General features: G+C 42.1%; 1 pseudogene; it reads right to left on the reverse strand.

The window, feature by feature from the left end:
• Nucleotides 1-3411: 3411 nt before the first annotated feature.
• LOC112426670 (NADH dehydrogenase [ubiquinone] 1 beta subcomplex subunit 3 pseudogene) lies at nucleotides 3412-3693 on the reverse strand (annotated as a pseudogene).
• Between the last annotated feature and the right edge of the window lie 2518 nt (nucleotides 3694-6211).

Consider the following 6211-nt stretch of genomic DNA (forward strand, 5'->3'; position numbering starts at 1 on the left):
TAGATGCACATGGAACCCTTCACCAGAAAACGAAGACCCGAAGAAGTTGAACAGAGTAGAAGAGGTTTTGTACCTTCTAGTCAAAGCAATGATAACTTTTTGAAGTTTTGACCAGACAAAGGGGATTGGGGTAGGGACAGTAAATTGTGGGGAAGTGACCAGGAAATATACTGGGAGGGAGGTAAAACTAGTGGATGATAAGGGTTGCTTTAGTAAGTTTATACAGATCGATTTCGGTGTTGATTCCCAGTCTCTGGTGTTAAGGATGTTTTTCTCTTCCTTGTACAGGGAGGGCTCCTTTCTTATGGGGAATTTTATGGCCTGTATTTATGTAGAAAAGGGTAGATCGGAGAGCCCTTCCTGCTTCTGCTGTTTTTCAAGTGCCTTCAGCTCAAAATAAACAACAAAGCAGCATATGTTTTTGGGGTGACATGTCCTTAACTTCTTCACTAAATAATCCTAAACTTGAGAGTATGCCTTCTCCCCACTCAGCCATTCCAACCTAAGAATAGGATACAGCCTCCAGCTGGGCAAAACAAAACTAGTACAAGATATTTAACAAAATTTCAGGAAAGCAGAGCCCAAAGAGTCTAACCAAGGCTGCAATTTAGGTGGGCATGGTGGCTCATGACTGTAATCCCAACACTTTGGGAGACTGAGGTGGGAGGATTGCTTTGAGTCCAGGAATCCAAGACCAGTCTGAACAATACAGGGAGACCCCATCTCTACAAAAAAAAAAAAAAATTAACTGGGCATGGTGGCTCTCACCTGTGGTCCCAGGTACTTGAGAGGCTAAGGTGGGAGGATCACTTGAGGGTGGGAGGTAGAGGCTACAGTGAGCCATGATTGCAACAATGCATTCCAGCCTGGGTGACAGAGTGAGACCCTGTCTCAAAAAAAAAAAAAAAAAAAAAACTAGGCCAGGTGAGGTGGCTCACACCTGTAATCCCAGCACTTTGGGAGGCCAAGGAGAGAGGATCACTTAAGACCAGGAGTTGCAGACAAGCCTGAGCAACATAGCAAGACCCTGTCTCTACAAAAAATTTTTTAAATTACCTGGGTGTGGTAGGCGTGGTCTCAGCTACTTGGAGGCTGAAGCAGGAGGATCACTTGAGCCCAGAAGTTTGAGACTAGCCTGGGAAATACGGCAAGACCCCGTCTCTACCAAAAAATACAAAAATTATCCAGGTGTGGTGGCATGCACCTGTAGTCCCAGCTACTTAGGAGGCTGACGTGGAAGGATTGCTGGAGCCTGGGAGGTCAAGGCTGCAGTGAGCCGAGATTGCACCACTGCACTCCAGCCTGGGTGGCAGAGTGAAACCCTGTCTCAAATAAATAAAGTGGTGTAGGAGACCAGAATATAACATCTGAAATATGGCTATAGGAGACCAGAATATGCCACCCAAAATATGCCTTTTTGGCACAAGGATTATTTTGAGCAACAGCAAAGGACTAGCTCTGAAAACAAATTACTGTCTTGTAAGGAAAATATAAAGGAAAATTCCATTTGTAAGGATGACTTCTCTCTGTACCAGGAGGAGAGGATGACTCTGAATAACAAAAGACTCTTGTCAATGGAGAAGGCACCAACTTAAATCCACATAACAAACCTTACCCTAGTTTACCCATGCTTTCCCTGGTTAACTCTCCATAACTGGCCTTCCCCGCACCTGTTTGTTTCAGTGAACTATAGTATATAAGGCTGAATTCAAAGCCACTTCTTTGAGATTGACTCATTTCTCTGTGTATTTCCCATGTATTCCTGAGGTATACATGTTAATCAACCTCTGTTTTTCTCTTGTTAATCTGTCTTTGATTATAAGAATCTCACTAAGAACTATGAAAGGTAGAGAAAATTACTTTTCCTCCTCTACAATAAAAAGAAGTGAGAACTAGATGAAGATGAAGTAATATAATGACAAATTGTGTCTCTGAAGTAGAAAGCCCAACAAATTGAACAGAAAAATATTCAAGAGAACATCCCTGAAACAAAGAAAAGCGACTCTGCAGAATTAAAGAACACGTTGTGTTTCAAACTACTTCAACATAGAACATTCAATATTAAGACATATCTTGACCTACCTATTGAAATTCAAAAATAAAGAATTCTTCAAGCATTCAGACAAATAACAACACATTATATGCAGGGGACAGGCTGACCTCAGAACTTAATGGCAGAAGACAGTGAACCAATGGCTAATGGAGTGTAACCCAAGGATCTTATGCAAGTAAGTTCCCACACATGGGCAAAGAGGACTCTCGCAAGCAAGAAAAACATCAGAAAACACAGCATCCATGAGCCTCTCTCAGAGAAACTACTTGATGATATCCTGGCAATTAAGAGAAGACTTCGAGAAAGAAATAAAGGAGCAGAAGCCACATAAAAGGTTTTTGTGGGCCGGGCGTGGTGGCTCATGCCTGTAATCTCAGCACTTTGGGAGGCCAAGGTGGGTGGATCACCTGAGGTCAGGAGTTCGAGACCAGCCTGACCAACATGGAGAAACCCCGTCTCTACTAAAAATACAAAATTAGGCAGGCATGGTGGCAGGTGCCTGTAATCCCAGCTACTCAGGAGGCTGAGGCAGGAGAATCACTTGAATCTGGGAGGCGGAGTTTGAGTGAGCCAAGATTGCGCCACTGCACTCCAGCCTGGACAGCAAGAGCAAAACTCACTCTCAAAAATAAATAAATAAAAATAAAAACATGAAAGTTGAGGAGAGGGTAATGTAAGGAGAGGAAGTATGATAATCCTCATTTTTTTGTGGAAGTCAGTCAATGTATAAAATTGAAATGTGTGGTTCACAAAAAAAAGCATCATTACTTCCGAAATTTCTTAATTTCGGAAAGAACTTTTAAGAGCTAATACTTGTTATACAGAAAAAAAATTATTTGAAATCTAGCCTATGTAACAAACCTACACGTTCTGCACATGTATCCCTGAACTAAAGTAAAACAAAAATTTTTTTAAAACTAGCAATTTTTTCTCTTCCCACTTTACTTCATATTTTTTTTTCTGTTCAATCCAAGTTGTTTCCTCCTATGAAATCCAAGTAAAACTATATTGAATATTGTTTGATAGCAAAGGAGCCTTAACATGTGATGATGTTGCACCCACAGGGTGAGAGAAATGTAGGTGAATATGAAATACTGTTGACCCCACCATGTGCATTTATTTCATTGTTTTCATGTCTATTAAGCCATTGGCTTCAAATTATGCTTTACATGGGTATGTAGATTTGTCAAAAAATTCATAACATTATACACCAAAAAGGAGTGAGGTTTTTTTGCATATATTTTACTTTATTAAATCTTACTAATTTCTTTAAGGGACAAGCCAGACAAGTAGGCTACAGTGAAGAAATCTTATTTTGGAGAGTTAAGAAACCACTGTGATACTTCCAGGTATTATCTTCAGTGATGCTTATCTTTATTCAGGGACTCCAGATAATATTCAGCTCCTACAGCTCCCACAAATGCAGCAAATCCCCATTTGAATCCTTGTAATAATGCACCAATAGAGGAACCATTGTTTGCAAAGCCACTCACATATCTCCAAGCTTCATCACGGCCCCATGGATCCCTTAGCCCTCGTGCAGCCAACTTCTTCTTGACAGTTTCTAATGGTGTCCCCTCTATCTTCCATTGTTTACAATCTGGAAGTTCCATTTTACTGTGTCCATGTTCATGAGCCATGTCTGACAGCAATCTGACCTCTCAGGACACTCAGCTCTGCAACCGGAGCCAACCCGGGTGTGTTTTCTTATACGTAAGTTTACATTGATAAAGTTTATTTAAAAGGTTTTTAAAATGATGCCCCACTGGAGTCTTTATAGAGGATCAGGAAAGAAGTGAAGATGAGAGGGCACAGCTTACCCTCCCCCATCTCCATTGAATTAACCTGGACAGCTAGACACTAATTTCTTTTACCTAAAGACCTTCAACATAGGGTCTCATAGCTTTAAGGGGCAGGGAAGAACACAGCTGTCATAAGAGTAGATGTCAGTTGACCTGACTATAAACATAAATTGTGTACAGCTGAAGGTGGTGAGGAGGCGGAACAAGCTGACAAAATCATTCCAGTGACGTAAAGGTAAACTAACAACACTTGAGACAAACAATACTTCTAGATGACACCCTCATTTCTGCTTTCCAGAGTGGCTTTAACCCAGTCCTTCATGGACACATGGAGATGGTCTCCAGATGGGGTGTGGTGCCTCTGGGTCTGTGAATGGAACCTCATGGGGGCTGGGACAACCCACAGTTGACTCAGCTTCCACAGAGGAATCCCCTAGCTCTGCTCCAGCTACAAGCAGGCCCAAGCGAGGGAGCAACTGGCTGGGGTCCTTCCAGCACAAAACCTTTTCCGTTTTCCTAACAATTTCCCGCCTCACGTCTGCAATGTTTTGGCAGCTGCAGGGCCTGTTTTACTCCTCCCTTTCAACTTGCCTGGTTCTTTGAGCCACAGGGGAGACCCAAAACCCTGAAGAACATCCCGGAATGCAAAGCATTTGCAATGAGTCACAGCTGCAGAGGTGCCAGCAAGAGCTGTTCCAGGCTTAAGTAAGACAGGGAAGCGGGGAGAGAGGTCAGGGGTCTCAGCTGCACAGTTTATGTCAAAGGCTGGACCCAGGAAAGAGGACCGGTAGCACTGGCTGGAACGAGGAAAGAAAACGATGAGAAATAGCTGCACGGGGACCACTCCTCTGAAGCTTCCCCACCGGCTTTGCGTGGGGCTGTCAGCCCTACTAGCCATTCTCTAAATTCTAAAAATTCTCCCAGGAATAAGAACTTTCTGGATGACAGGGGATTGTAAGCTGGCATTTGGAAAATGATCCCTGACAGTCTTCTAACCAACAATCATAAAGGGCTGAGCCCACTGAGCTTTGCAACGCACTATTTTAAGATGTACTTTTAAAATGCAGTGGGCGTTCTCTCCTTTTGCACGCACAGAGGGGCATTCACTGGTTCTTTCTTGCCTAGAAAACACCCCTCCCTTTTAAGTCCTGGAGAGAGGCTTTGGGTGTCAAAACATTACTTCCTTTTCATTTTCGTATTAACAATTGTGCATAGAGAATATAGTCATAATATTCGTCCCAAATATTCAAAAAACTGTAAAATAAGTGTCTAACTTCTGTTTTCCCCTGCCACCTAGTTCTTCCTGGAAGCAAGTTTCTTGTGTATTTTTCCAGAAATATTCTTTGCATGAATAAGCACGTCTGGTATATGTAATTGTTTTTATTCAAATGGCATACAATACACAATATTCTCCTCTCTGTTTGAAAACTGCTTCATGTCGGTACAAACAGAACTGCCTTATGTGTTCATTTTCACTAGACATTTAAACAGTACCCTGTTTATTTACATGTTGGTTATTTTCCATCTTTCCCTATTACAAACTGTGCTTCAGTGACAATCTTTTCAAATATATCATGTGTGGGTAAAATTTCTAGAGGTGAGATTTCTATGTCAAATTTGGATATTTTGATAGATATTTTGTCAAATTGCCCTTCATAGAGATTGTACCAATTTATATGCATAGGTATGGGAGTACCTGTTTCCGGTCCGGTGTGGTGGCTCACGCCTGTAATCCCAGCACTTTGGGAGGCTGAGGCAGGCGGATGGCCTGAGGTCAGGTTCGAGACCAACCTGACCAACATGGCGAAGAAACCTTGTCTCTACTAATACAAAAAAATAAAATAAAATTAGCCAGGTGTGGTGACATATACCTGTAGTGCCAGCTACTCTGGGGCTGAGGCAGGAGAATCACTTGAACCTGGGAGGTAGAGGTTGCAGTGAGCCGAGATCGCACCACTGCACTCCAGCCTGGTGACAGGGTGAGACTGTGTCTCAAACAAAAGGAGAGGGCCTGTTTCCCCATCCCTTAGCACAGAATATTCCAACTTTTTTACCTATCCCAACTGATAGGTTAAATAATGATACCTTATCATAATTTTAATTTGGTTTCATCTTTATCAAATGTCGACCATCTTTGCCTATGTTTGAGAGCCACTTGCATGTTCTGTTCTGTGAACCATGTTCTCTGCCTGTTTTCTATCACATTGCTGTTTGACTTGTTGAACTCTACATATCAGGGAAAATCGCGTTTTGTTCATGTATATATGGGAGGGGTTTTTCCCCGATTTGCTTCTTCTTCCCTCCATATTTACAGTGTTTGTTTTATACAGAAGTCTTTCCAGTTTTATGTTTTTGA

Source organism: Macaca nemestrina, chromosome 7, assembly GCF_043159975.1.
Source record: "Macaca nemestrina isolate mMacNem1 chromosome 7, mMacNem.hap1, whole genome shotgun sequence".
Classification (NCBI taxonomy): Eukaryota; Metazoa; Chordata; class Mammalia; order Primates; family Cercopithecidae; genus Macaca; species Macaca nemestrina.